Below are 15,379 nucleotides of genomic sequence, written 5' to 3'. Positions count from 1 at the left end.
AGAAGAGAGTTACGCTGACTGTGTGATTCATACAGGAAGGATGACCTGCACTGAGCACACTACTGTTGGGTAGCTGATGGATTAACTACTACTTATTCGCAGAATATTTTGTTTTCCCAACTTCCACTTTTCAAAATTAATTAATTGAAAATAATTAATAAATGCTTCTGATATACTAAACATCTTCAACCATAACTCTCTTGATAGAAGTTTGCTTTCTACCCACTGTATTTTCAAAGTACATCAAGAAAGAAGTAATAAAGTCTTTGAAGGTACATGGGAATGATCTCTTCCAGTGCCAGATTTTAAGTAAAAATGGATGAATATGGCCATCTTGATCATAATGCCAAGTAAAAATGGATGAAACGTGGCCATCTTGATCACAAGGCCATGCAGAAAAATACCACTGTCGGTTCGTTCAAAACCTCTGAAGCATCTGTCAAAATATGGTCATGCTCTGCGAGAGAATACATGCATACAAGTTACTGAAAAGCATGACAGTATCAGCAGTTGGAAAGACAAATGTTCTATCAAGTTATGCGCATGACCATCTTTTTTAAGAGACACTGCCCAGAGCTTTGTTTACTGTCATGCCTGCCTTTGACCTCCACAACATGACAGAACTACTTTTGCTCTTTTACTTTCTCCCCCACTACCATAGTATGAGACTATATTTCCTTTTTCATCTTCTGTTTTGTCCTGATAAATACTCCGCATTGTAAGGGGGTCTCTAATTCAGCCCAGTCTCTTGGTGAGCAGGCTTAAGTATGTTTATATTGAGAGCCTGCATTGGTAAGCTGCGGGTCCCCAAAAAGCATATACAAAGCTAGCATCTTTACAATGATTTACTGAAAGCAGCAGCTCGTTTTAATAAAACCATCTCAAAACATAAAATTGATTGAACCAACTGCTGTGCAGGGCATACACAACAGCTGATCAAAATCATTCAAGATTTTTATTCCTATAGAATATCTCCAGAGCTTGTAGAGTTTTTCCTACTTTATTACTTCAGTTCTGATATACAACTCACTTCAGCAAGCAGAAAAATTAAGGCTGATCGGTATTTGTTCTGATATTTTTAACCAGAAATGTAGATAAACTCAAAGTATTAAAATATTCTCGCACATGAAAAACCAAAATAAAAGCCAAATATACTTGAAAATCGCCAGCCATTTTCATAATGTAAAGACTATTATCTTCCCAATTATCACTCTTCAAATGATATAGCGTGCCTTGACTAATTGTATCCCAGAGAAGCTCCAAAACACACCACACAGATTACTCTAAAGGGCACAACATTTCTTTCCTTTCAAAAAGTTTTAATGGATAGATTTATAATAGCATTTTAATATAAAAAAGACTATTGTGCTTTAAAAAGACAGCAAAAGATGAAAACTTTTTCCAAACTGCAAAGATATCATTGCTAACTTTACCTTCCTTATGTAAAATATCACTGATAAGAGTTTATCTATTTTGTCGAGCCTAACAAAAAGTTCACCTTTTCAGAGTGTGCTACACGAAGCTTTGCTTGCCTTTTATACAGTGAAGTAATTTTATGGTATTGTGTCACAATGAAGGACAAAGATAAGCCAACTGTTTAGATTCCTCTCCTTTATGTTGTGGCTTTGATCACTAACAATGCTGCGTGAACAGCCAACAGAAGGCTGACATTTCATAAAATATGCAGTGATAAAAACTAATACTGTAGCATCTGGGAGCGATATATAAAATGCAGAAATACACCTAATAACTGTGATCTTAAATTACAAGTTACTAAAAGCTAAATAAGCAGCATACCTAAAAGAAAGAGAAAGATTAAGACACGATTTTTGTGCTTCTACTCCTAAAAACAAATATAAAAAAAAATTAATCCAAGACATGCTATCTATTATTCTTAACAATTCCTCTGGTTCCCTTGGATCTTAAAAGCAGCCTTGTCGGCGAGTGCTTTTTTGCCGTATCATTAGGTATCAGCAAAAGCTAAACACATTATAAGCCTTCTTTGTGCTGTATTAATGCTCTAATGCTTTGTGAAGTCCCCTTTATTGTCTCTTTTAAAATATCAATCACACAAAATACATATAAAACTGACTCTTCACTGTTATGGGAAAGGCTGAAGCTCTATGATGACCAAAATAAGCAAAAATCCTTCCAATAAGCTGCATAAATTAAGTAAATCTCAGAGTAGAAATTACATTCTTTTCATTTATTTACCTTAAGAACATTAAGAACATACAAGACAGGCCACATAAAATGGAGGATTACATCCTAGAAAGCAGTGAATCCCTAAAGAACTTACAAGTCATAGTAAATAACCAACTGCTTTTTTTGCTCTTACTATGTTGCTGTAGCTAAGAAGCTAAAAACAATCCCTGGGTGCATTACAGGGAAATATATGGTAGTACTAAGGACCTGAAATTATCTGCACATATGGCATCACTGGAATGCCATAACCAGGCCTAGTATCTTTAATTTAAAAGAAAGTTGAAATTACAAGGGCCCAAAAAGGAGTTACAAGAATTACAATCAGCAAAATCTTCTTGTTATTATGTGTGTGCAAGAGAGAGAGATAAGATCAGTATATTTAGTTTATTTATGATAAGATTAGAGGTGATTTGATTGAGATCTACAACTTACTACATGTGGAAAAGATGGAATAGTCAATAACTCTCTAATAAAGCATAGAAAAGGATAGTAAGGCACAATTACTGAAAAACAAAATCAGACTAATTCAGTCTAGAAATACAAGATCTTAATTATTACATCAGGTTAGCTAGGGACATAATGCAGCTCCTTTTGTATCTTAAATATCAATCTAAAGGTGAAGTAATGATTTTGATTTTAAAAAAAACACAAAAGAATTAAATCTTTAGCTTGTATTGTCAAAGATGAAATGGCTAAATAATCAGAATGATCTCTCCCGCACTGAAAGCAGTTTAACAGTAAAGAAACCACAATAAACAATTAACTTTAAAAGACAGTTTTACAGACCAACTCTGTTCTCCTTTATGGGTCATACTTTTTTCCAGTTACTGAATAAGAAAAAATTACTTTATCTAATGTAACATTAGGGAAAGGAAAGGGTGCAAGTATATTATCTATCTTTACAAGAACACATCTTGGAGAAGCAAAAAAAGAAAAAAAAAAAAGAGTGACTTATGTAGTGCAATAGGTTAATCAACTACCGGTCATCTACAAGTCTACGTAACAGTAACATGAAGCTCGAATAATTAAACAAAAATCAAAGCTAAAGTAATTGTCCCAAATAATCTGAATATAATGGTGCAACTCCTGCTTATGGCACCATAGAATGGGTAGGACTTCCTCAGCATAGTTAAGAGACCTAAAAAAACCACCTAGCGACCAAGTCTTACCAAGGAAAACATAACAAACTCAGGTTTTTAGCATTAGGCCCTCATTTAGTAGCAGGGGAGAAGGAATCATGTATCAGATGAACAAGGAAGTAAAAGAAAATCCATATTTGGTGCCTGAAGAACCGTGAAGCATATTTTCTGTCTGAAAAACCCATAACAGTTTAAGTACGTGGGAGGCAATTGTCCTTGTGCTTATAATTAAGAGTCCGAATTTAGGGATTTCACTGCTTAATGCACACCCACCCGCCTGTTATTCTTACCATAGTTTTTTATGTCACTTAATGGAGATGAATACTCTTTTCCACCTCATATTTACATCAAGGCTATTTAATTTTTTTAGGCTGCTATAATAGGTTAAACGGCAGTCTCAACATCACTCTTCATCTCCCACTGGACAACGAATGGCATTATAAGACTGAGAATAGATGAAGGCATATTTACATTCATAATGTTCTTGACTATAACATTTATGTAAATTATGATTTTACATTTGCAAATACTATAATTCTCAGTTTCAATGAATACTTTACTACTCTTTCATCATTAGCTTCCTACGTACATTACATGGAGAGAAAACACCAATGAAAAATAAAGAAACTAAGTGCTGTGATCAGAGAGGTACAGATCTTCTGTAAAAGGAAAAAAATGCTTTTTTTCTAAATCAATCTTACTCCTGTATAGACAGGGTGCTGGATTACACCTCACTGCTCATTCCAAGTGCATAAAACCTACAGAGGTTTCTCAGAAGGTAACAAAAACCAAATTTCACATTGACGGCTTATATGAGCAATCTGGCCTAGCGGAGGGTGTCCCTGCCCATGGCAGTGGAGTTGGAACTAGATGATCTTTGAGATCCCTTCCAACCTAAACCATTCTATGATTCTATGATATTAACCCTACCAAAAATGAAACAACTGTATTGCTGATGAAAATGAAATTTTTCTGTATCTGTATAAATAATATTTTTTCTATTCATTCAGAAAAAGTCATGGAAACACTATGTTAATGACAGAACTGCATGTAGAGTTTGGGAACATGTTTACAGATGTTACACAAGGATGAAAACCTCAAAAAATATCAATTTTCATTAACTAAGCTATTGCCCCACCAAATTGATAGAATGATTTTTAAAGATCCTCGGAGTGGAAAATGAACTTTTCAGTTCAGAAGAATATTCGTCTCTTGTACCTATCTTAACACATACGCACTTACACACAAAAACTGTGTATTTCTGTCTACACTTTGTCGGGATTTTTCTGTGATGGTCAGCTAAGTATTTCCTTCGATCTTTTAACATGTACATCTGACTCAAAAAAAAATCTGTGCTTCCAGAAGGAAAAACTGTCAAATTGCATTGGTCCAAATATTCTGGCTTATTTTGAAATAAGGAACTTTTTTTTGTGTTTTGGTAAGAACTTACTGTAACATTCTCAGATTGTAAATGCAAATATATGTAATGAAACAGCTCTCAAACCACCACAGTCTCAGATTCATATGTTATTTTTAAAGATGTGATTCCCTGATACCTGAGAACCACTATGTGAATGAAGAAATGTTACTTATCTTAAGGAAGCAAAATTGGGCATGCAAGATGAGTCAGGTCAGCCCTGTGTATCATGAAATTGCTGCTTATTTATGGCCCTTTTCAAGTTATTCAACATGTAATCATTAGAAGACTCAACTTGAAATGTGTATACATTCAAAGAGAAACTCTTTAGAAGAGCAATGACTTTTCTGATCACTCTTACCTTTGTACCATGTAATAAAGTGAATCTAAAAGGACTTCAAGTTTATCTTTCAGTTGGGCAAGTGGAGAATGTATGGACTCACATGATGACCCAAACCATCAAACTGTCTCTTCCATTAAGTATCACTTCCCTTTCCACAATTACTTAAGCCAATTTATTTTCTGTGTAAAGTACTACATTTCCTAAGTTTCTGCTGAATGCCTGGCAAAAGAGAAGTCAGTAGGGGTATCACTGCTGCACCGGTGTGAATTATGACTACCAAACAGGAATTCCTTGCTCTCAGCACCCTACAAATACTGTGAATACAGTTATTTTGTGGGACTTTTAACAGCAAAACCTTCATGGAAGTTGAGGAAACCCTCCCAAACTCACAGAGTTTGTTTGTACAGGAAACAATCAAGTCAATCTATTACCACTCCTTCATGTTTGCCGCAAGGAAAATACTGAAACTTTAAACTAACCTCAACATTAATTAAAAAAATTAAAATACTCACAAGAAACAAGATGCTGAAAACTATTTGAATACTACCCAAGTCTTGTATACAGCTTTTACCACAGTCCTTCAAAGAAGTCTGCATATTAATTCTTCTGTGTTTCAGGTTCTTGCATTTTAAGTTTGCCCATTAATGATATATTCAAGAAAGCATTACATCAGAAGAGTAGTATCAGATCAGTTACAAAAACTATGGCGGTCAAATTTTCTTTTCAAAGAATCTAGGAGCCTAAGGTAGAACCCTGTGTAGAGTAAAAATAAATTCATGCCATGAATGAAGAAACTTTCCGAATATTAGAACTTTCTTTTTGATATAAAATAGTTCATCCTTTTAACAATGTATTATAATATATTATCTTTTGGAATGAGAAAGATTTTGTATGAGAATGTTTTTATATTTATGCTAGTCTATTACATTTCTTTGCTAAAAACTAAACATTGAAGTAAAATGAATGACTGTTTCCCTCCAAAACACAACAAATCCATGCAACCTTCATTATCTATAGCTTTCATGCACAAAGGTAACCACAAACCCATTCAACATTGACACTTCATTCATCAAAATGCATTTAAAATATGAAATGAAGATAGATACATAATTAGTTGGTCACTGTTCATCTAGAGCAAAGTTTCACCCTATAAAATATCCTCAACTGGAACACTAAGTCATGATTAGAAATAACTAGATAGTGATTCACAATTTAAAAACTTTATTCATTTCTCTTGCTTTTGTCAAAACTTACATTTACAAAGTACATGCCTTTTTAAAAGTTTTTAAGCCAAAATCCAATTGAAGATACTGTATGACTTTCCTGCTTGTTTAAAAAAACAAAACAAAACATTAAAACCCTCCCCTAAACAGCTATTTATTACAAGTATTTGTATCCATACTGAGAAACTCAGTAATAATATGAAAATTCATAAAAGTACTCTTGTATTTGCTTTAAGTTAAATAACTTCCAAAATCTGAGTCTAAATGACCAAGAAAGAAACTAAGTACAATCTGTGTTTTCAAGAGCAACGTGTAATTAAGGTCTCCCTACCATTTATTCAGGGCAGAAATACTGTTGCTTCTGAATTTTAAATTCATTAAAATCACTTTCCTGTCAGATGGTATGAGCGTCTCCAAGCAAGAGTATCTTGATCTACTTTCTGTTGTTATATTTTATGGGAAGAATACATTCACCTAGAGAGATGAACATTTTCTTCCTTTTGTCCCCTCTACTTTCCTCTTCCCTCCACCAAATGCAGTTACGTGAGAATGACTGCTTTTTCTTGGCTCCTGTTGGATCCCACTATAGAGTTTATTTCTGGGATTTAAAAAAAAATCTAGATTAATGTCCCAAGACAAAGTTTGAGCAACATTTAAAATAAGATAAATTCTTGCAACTGACCTACAACTCCGTTGCAAAAGAAGAGAAATAAGGCAAGTTTTCAAGAAAAGATCTTACAGGATCAGACACATAACATTGAAAAAAATATCGCAGAAGTGGATGGCAAGATTTTAATCTGCCTTTCAAAACTGCAAATCTGTAGAAACATTATGTTCTCAAAGAAAGTATTTAACATGAAGTCATGTACTGCACATCACTCAGTGCAACCCTTAATAAAACCATATTAAGTTGCTCAGAAAGTTCTGAGTTCTATAAAGTTCCACATTCATTTATTTAAATACTATAGAACACTGATAATAAAGAATAACTTCTGACCATTGTGGCTCCCATTACCTTAAAGAAATGTTTAAAGTTAAATATTTAATATATGAGTTCACTGAATAAATAGCACTTAGCTATGTGCTAAAACTTAAACTTTAGGTCTTAAACTGGTAGGCAATTGGTCATCACTGTCACTTTAATTTGGTTTTATTCATCTGTTTTCCATCTATCTACAAATGCTGGCCAGCCACAACAACGAGCAATGCTGCTGCTTGCATTGCAGATACACTCCCTAATATTGGACTCAACTGCACACCGGTACCTGTCAGTATCATTCAGTACATGTTCAGACATGCAAATCAGTACAACTTAAGAATAAAAAGCACTAAAATCCTGTGAACTTCCTTAAGAATTTGTCCTGGAAGCAAAGCACTAAGTCCCACTGTATATTTCTTGGGGAGGAGGAGAAGGAAAAGAAAGAGAGCCCAGGATAGCCACGAAATAGCGTCCCTTCCCCTCCAAGAGAAGTTGCAGCCAGTTTTTTAGAAATGTTTTTTTCCTTAAAACTTTACCGGAACATTATCACAGCTTTGAACACAAGAGACAACTGGCTGTGATGGTCACATCTGTAGTAAGAGGGTCACTTCAAACACACCAAAGTATAATTAAAATCTTATGTTTAAATATACACCACTGGTAACCCAACAGTTTCTCCCCACCATGGTTTTCTTGATGCAGAAACACTTAAGGCTGCCACTTTAAGTCCTTTAAGAACAACTTTAACAAATTCTTATTTAAAAAATTCTGATAAGCATTTACGATCACCTAAGTTAGCAGTTGTCTCTTACTGAAAAAAAAATCACAAACAACAGTTTTCTGACTGGGTTCAAGCAATATCATTTGTTACCAGTGTGATGCTTCTGAAAAAGTTTGAAAGTCATCAAAATGCAGAAGGAAGACATATAATGAAACTACACGACACGTAGTAAGCAAGTAACAACAAAGGCAAGACGTTGCTGTGCTCACGTAGAACCACAGACTGCTTTGGGTTGGAAAGGACCTCTAAAGATCACCTAGTCCAACTCCCCTGCCATGGGGGGGCGGGGCAATCTTCCACTAGACCAGGTTGCCCAAAGCCCCATCCAACCTGGTCTTAAACACTTCCAGGGATGGGGTACCCACAACTTCCCCGGGCAACCTGCTCCAGTGTCTCGCCACCCTTATCATAAAGAAACTCTTCATTATATTTCATCTAAATCTACCCTCTTTCAGCTTAAAACCGTTACCCCTTGTCCTATCCCTACAGGCCCTGGCAAAAAATCTCTCATCATCTTTCTTGTAAGCCCCCTTTAAGTATTGAAAGGCAGCAGTAAGGTCTTCCTTAGTACTGGGATTTCCAACTAGCGAGGCTGGTTTCCTGGTTAAAGTGAAAACGAACTATAAAGCAGGCACCAAGCACAACGTAAAAAGCTCTGCCAGACCTGGCTGGGCTCTGTCCAAACCCAACTCAAGCTTCAGAGTCCCACTGCCCAAAATGCAAGTGGGGCAGCCTGCCCAGAGGCAGGGGCAAGGGAGATGCAGCAGGCAAAGATCATTGCCAGAAGCAACTTGAACTAAGAAGAATCTGAAGCAGTACCAGTTTTGTCAAGTGAGGATCAGCTACGTAAAGCAAATAAATCCTGACATGGTATCAAGAGAGAAGAAAGGATCTCCGAAGAGAATGGGCTACTAACACACAGTAGTGCTACCCTTCACCAGGACGATCTAACAGCTACTGAAAATAAAGCTATGGGAATTACTAGTCCTGAGGTGATATTATGCACCCTTGTGGGGAATTGATGTAACTTGATTTTAGTGCTTTGCAAAACAACTCTTGATCCTGGACCTGTTCTTCCATCCTTTCATGCTGCATGCCCCGCAAGTTTTGCTACATCTGAGTCCTTAGCTTACGGATGTCTCTAGCTGATCTCCACAATACAGCCATCAATTAAACATGGGCACAGGGACCACCCACACTGTAGGAACAGCAACAGAAACATTGCAATGAATGAATGTTGGGGGTTTTTTTGAAAGACTTAAAATGTTCACTCATACAGATGTGTGATGACCTCTATGAGCTGCGTAACAGTGTAACAAATGGGTAATTCAGTTCCTCCACAAACCACAGATTATTGTAGTGTTTAAGAAAAGATGCCATCTGTAGCATGACTGCAAGTCACCAGACAGCGCTTTTTAGACTGATATATAAGTTTATTTCAACTTAAAGGAAGTAACTGACAAATTATAAAATGCCACCTATTCTAGAGCCTGTAAGAAAAACATAAACTCACCTAAAGATTTATTTTTAGAAAGTACTGCATTTCAAATTATAACCACTCTTCTGCAGTATTTAATTATCTGAGATATTCTGAAAAATACAGTTCATGTTTCCTGATGTTTCATAACCTGGTTCATAAAATGAAAACTTTAGAGCCAGGCTACAAGCCAACAATTATCAACTATTATATGGGATTTAATTACTCCTTAAGTCAAAGGAACTATGTTTAAAGCTATATAGTACTTTGGTTTTCTTGTAAGTTATTTTAATAGTGAAACTTGTCTGACCAGTTTCATCATTATGTCAACACAAAAAAACCCTGAAATGCAGGAAATTGGGAAGTGTGAAGCGAAACTTCCATCTTGGAGAAGACTGGAATGATTTGAGGCAAGGGGAAATATAGAAAAATAAATCATTGGCATTTAAAAATATTTTGTCTTCAGAGAAATTATTGGTCTTAAATATAGGCTTGACAAATTAGGAATAATCAGTAAAACACATGAAATGAGCTTTATCACTTTCCAGTGAAAGAATTCTTAACATGATATAATTCAAAGTCTGAAAAATCTACAGCATACCAGTCCTGAAACAACTGTGTCAAATTTACTACAAAGCAAGCACATGGATATATCATTTTAAAACAATTACACATGTCTGAAATACTAGGGTTCCTCAAAAAATCAGTGTTTTTTTCTAAAGCAACTTTCATCGCTTTCCATAATGAAATTTCTATTTTCTCATTTTCCTAAGAAGAGCTGTAAGAGGCAAAACGGCCAAAGACAGAAGAGATTCACTGTTCAGCAAATGGGGGATGGGGAAAGAAAACCAGTGCATTTTGGCAGTCTATTTTAATCACAAAGACAGAGCAGACAATTTCATTCTTCTTCCTTCCCTTCTCATTTTCACTCAGCGGCCAACAAGAAGCAGCAGATCTATCGATTATATGCATATTACCCTATTGCATGGGTAAGAAAAAAATCAAGAGATGAAATGGAAGGTAAGAGCAGCAGCCACAGCTTCGAGTATGCACCTCAAGTATCAAGACTTGCCCGTAGCGTGGTCTACCACCAAACGAGCATAATACCTACTCTGCAAAGGAAAGATATCTGGCAGGTTACACGGAAACCCCTGCTGCCTGAAGCTAGTCTTCTTCACTGGTCTGAACGCTGCCTCCAACACTTGGAGTGAGAGGAGGGAAGCATTACGCTACCGAATTTGGCTCGCTCTGAACTCACCGTGCAGTAGAAGCCAACTTTGTTAAAAGCTTTAATACTTGAAAGAGCTCCCAGGCTTGCTCGTGAGTGTATAAATCTTGTCTTATATTAAATGTACATTGAGATAGCCAGACTATTCGAAAGCTGATACAGCAATTTTCAACAACAATTTTAACTAGTTATTGAAAGACACGTATCCTCTAGTAATAGGAAAAAAGCTATTTTTAGTAGTTTTTCTAAGTAATAAAATAAAAAGACATTCCCAAAATTATGTAGATCAGCACTGAGTTCATTATAATTATTTACTATAGCATGATCATGTTGGTTTTTAATTTTACAAGGTTGGATGCAAGGAAAAATGATCTTGATATAACCTATAATAAGCAGTCTAAACACTTGAAAATGGTGAAAACGTATAACCACACATGCACACACAAAAAGACTAAGCCACCAAAAGCACAAGTCTTTACTTCTCAACTCTTTTTGACAGTTCCAAAATTCAGGCACACATCCAGAAGAACTTTCTGCCCCATGTCTGGTCAGTAAAGAAATTGAGGTTAACCTTTAATTTTTAATGTCACCTGCAGCCAGTGACTGCTTTTTCTAATGCAAGTGACAGATAAACAGCAAAACACTCCCAAGATGATACACAAAGCACCACACACCATAAGTGCATTTTTATTTTTATACCAACTCAATTTCTCAAATGGATAACCAATGTTCCTACTAATTTACATTAAGAATTGAGTGAGGCATGAAAATTGTTCTGATGCATAGGCTCTATTTCTTTAATGTACTGCATAGTGTTCTGTACTTTATTGCAATACTGGAAAAAACTAACTACACTTAGAAGGTACAGAAACTATACATACAAAAACACAAACACATCCATGTCTTAAAAAAATCACTTCAGAAAGGGTTTTAAATTATCCAGAGCAGTATGAAGGAAAAATAACTAATTAAAGTCACTGATGGCAGTCAGTAAAAGCAAAAAAATTGTTCCTATTAAAATGAGTTTCCTGACCTTTAATCACTTAAACTGGTATTTTTCTGTAGACCAATACTAGTACTTTAAATCTACTTTGCTAGGATTTCAACTTCCTAATTCCTTTATACAATTCAATACTATCACCTTAACATTTGCAAGGTAATTCCAAACTAAACAGACGGAATATGGCAAATTGAGGTAATATAATCTAGCTATTTAAGGCAAAATTGGCAAGTCTTTCACGGCAAACACTGTATCATTACTAAACACTGCCATGTTGTTAATGTAAGGAGAAGTTGGAATTAGATACTGAATTGCCCCTCCAGGCTGGGACTTAGGACATATTATGGGAGAATGCAAAGAAAAGCTCCCATGGACACTGTGTTTCACCAGTTCCTTGGAAAGCAGACTTCAATACGGTTATCCATCACTTTTAAAACAAAATACTGCAGTCAATATTTTCACTTGCCTTTTATAATTTAACATAGTAAAGTAGGGAGAAAAGCACCTATGTTTGTAAAATAAGATAGTTTTTTTACAGAAAGGGTATTTAAAGTGATTTTTGGAAAACTACAGGAAAGACATCACAAACATTTTTATAAATGCTAAATGTGTAGCGTGACATTAACAAAAATAAGGCAAACTTTCTTTATTTTTTAAAAACAGAAAAAATAACTCACATAGTGGCAGGTGTTCAAACACAAAGGAGACAGCTGTCCTTAGAACAATTTTCTCCACACATTCAACAGTCAAGTAGCGTTGGGATATGACCCAGCCACCAGCAGCAACAAGGAAGCTGAAGTAGCAGCCCTGGTACCAGACTTCTGGAATTGACCTTTGGATGTAGAATAAAGATGCTTGATGAAAAAATGCTAAAAGCAGTTTTAATTTCTAATTTGACCTAAAGGGATTCAGTGACCTAAGATACTGGATTTCTCATGGAAATTTCCATATAACAAAAAGTCAAGTGACTGATTACTATTATTTTTTCAGGTCAAACAAGTATTTCATGTAATCATGTAACAGGAGAGATGGAAACAACATGTAAGGTAAGTCCACGTGGATCAATTTATTTATTTTTAAGAAGTCACTAAAGGTAGAGAGAGTGCTGTATAGATTAAAAAGACTTAAGTACTGAAGTTTTACTATCTGGAAAACGATTCCAAGGTCTAACAACTTGAGTATTAGGAAGACTTCTTCAGTATTCAACCTGAAATTTATATCAACCTGCAATTCTTTGCTATTTCTCAGCATTACTTCAAAATTATTCCTCCTGTGACTGAACTTCTTAAAAACTTATATTTTAGAAATTTCAGTAACTTGATATTGTTAGATGTATTTTCTAGAAAATGGTTAATTCATTATTAATAGACCAAAAAAATTGTACAAGCTTCAATAGCACACTACGGCTGGTTATAAACAAACTAAAAATGTTAAAGGCTATGGTTCTAAGAAAAATGTAACAAATAAAATTCCAGCAACTGCAACCATCTATCTTTTATTATCACTCTTTTAACTGTTTAAAAATGCACTTGTAAAGCAAGCGAATTTTTGTTTTTTTTTTAAAAAAACCCACTCTTCTAAACACATTTATGCAGAATTTTTCAACTACTAAGATAATTAAACTCTATTGACGTAACTATGGAACACACTGCTATTTTAAAATAATTTTTCCTATTAAAAATATGCTAAGCTAATAGTGTTGAATTGGAAACATTATCTTTCCCTTCTGAAAAGCTGGTATTTTACTCCATTTCTACAGTGTTTCCATTACAAAACCTGAGAACACAAGCATCTAAACACATTTTAAAAAAAAGTTCTAGAAGACACCGATATTGCAGGTAAGTACCCAAACAGCTCCTGTAATCTCACCACTGTTGTCAAAACAAATTAAATTGCATTTAAAAATAAACTACAAAAACCATACCCACTTTGAAAGAGTAAATTTTGGGATTTCTTTATAAGAAATCAAATTAAATACAACTGTCTACAAATGAATATATGAAAGAGTTCCAAGTAAATAGTAGGTTTTTTTAATATGGGTTAGCATCATAGTTGCAATATGCTAGCATATAAATATGTTTTTATTCTAGAGTATACTTTGAGTTATTAAGCCTGGCATTAACTTTTGTAACAAGATGTAATATATCTAATTCAAGAGGGCTTAGAGTATTCCCATATTACTTATTAATATCTTAAATGAATGCTTGGACAATTGATTTCAACTAGGTTTTGTGACTAAAACATGTGACAAAATACAATTTTCAGATTACATAGTCCATTTGTCATAACTACTGCTCTTTCTAATTTCTATAGGTGTTAACAAATTAAGAAAAAAAAAAAAAGCTGCACTGACTAAATAAAGAACAGTAGCCAACTCAGAATTTAAAAGCAACTATAAGCATCATTTATATACAGCAAAGTATCTTTACTGCTTCTCCTATTTCCTCCTTTTGCTTTTTATATCCTCCTTCCTGCATTTTTTCCTTAAACAAACCAAAGCCTGCAAAGAAAAAAAAAAAAAACAAAAAAACCACAACGGTGAATATATATATATATTTGCAGAGGACACACACTACAGTAAGACTATAGGCTGGTAGTGAAGTAATACTGAGTAATAATGAATGTATTGCTCAAGTATCTCAAGTCAATTCAGTCACGGCGGGATCCAATCAGTGACTGGTTTGCTTAGAAAGAGCAATACATTTAACATACTAATCCTGTGCATTCTTACTGAAACAACAGAAATAACCACAGCCAATGACTTAATTAAAGTTTATGTAGCAAAAGAAACAGAAAATATTACTACATATAAATTCTGAAAGCAGAGGCGACAATGTCTTTCATACCAGTGCAGCACAATTTTCACATTATTCATACTGCTGTGACATTAGTTTGCAACAAGTTACGCTGTAGAACGGTCTCTATCCCTGCACTGATGTTTTCTGAGTTCTAAATGAGTAGAACAGAGTATGGAGAATGGGAAAAGCATGTCTCCCCATTTAAGCATTGGACTAGCTGAAATCAAGAGACAAACTTACAGAAAATATGAAGAAAATTGTATCAGTGGAAATGAAAAAAAAAAAAAAAGAAGGTATAAGTTACTGAAATAATTTACAAAAGTGAACACAGGATTACGTTAAGATTTCCATAACATGACATAAAATACAGAGTTTATTTTTCTTGAAAAGTAAGTGAGAAAGTAACTTGCCTATGTGAACTAGGGAGTATCAGTAATCAGAAACAGGAAAGAAGTTGCCTGTGTTCTAGCAAAGGTGACGACATACTCATGTAGACTGCTCACTTTGTCCGAAGAATCCGTACTAGAATTTCTGGAACCCACATAGGGACTACATAAATCATTACCACGGCAAAAGCAGACCATCTGCCAGGCTTCTTGAACATTATTTACAGAAAATAGTCTTCAAAATATGAATAAAGAGCTTTCCTTACTTGTGTAGATGCTTGCATATCCACACAGGACGGAGGAAAACAAGAGTGAGGTATCATATCGTACGATAGTAGAAAGTTCCTAACAACTAGAGTTACTCCAATGTTGAAAGAAGTATCAGAAAGCAAACGCAGATAAT

At 34.8% G+C, this 15,379-nt stretch overlaps 1 protein-coding gene across 6 annotated transcripts in view; it reads right to left on the bottom strand.

The window, feature by feature from the left end:
• TBC1D5 (TBC1 domain family member 5) overlaps positions 1 to 15,379 on the bottom strand; it is a 322,168-nt gene that overhangs the window by 243,536 nt on the left and 63,253 nt on the right. For 5 of the 6 annotated variants that reach the window (XM_054815649.1, XM_054815643.1, XM_054815647.1 and 2 more), the window contains exon 3: positions 12,470 to 12,624. The exons of the other annotated variant lie outside the window; for it this stretch is intronic. The gene's annotated coding sequence lies outside the window, so the exon portion shown is untranslated. The remainder of the gene's footprint in view (positions 1 to 12,469; positions 12,625 to 15,379) is intronic. 6 annotated transcript variants of the gene reach the window in all.

This window comes from Grus americana, chromosome 2, assembly GCF_028858705.1.
Source record: "Grus americana isolate bGruAme1 chromosome 2, bGruAme1.mat, whole genome shotgun sequence".
Taxonomy (NCBI): domain Eukaryota; kingdom Metazoa; phylum Chordata; class Aves; order Gruiformes; family Gruidae; genus Grus; species Grus americana.
Note: the sequence above shows the minus strand (reverse complement) of the source record. Positions and strands in the feature narration are given on the sequence as shown.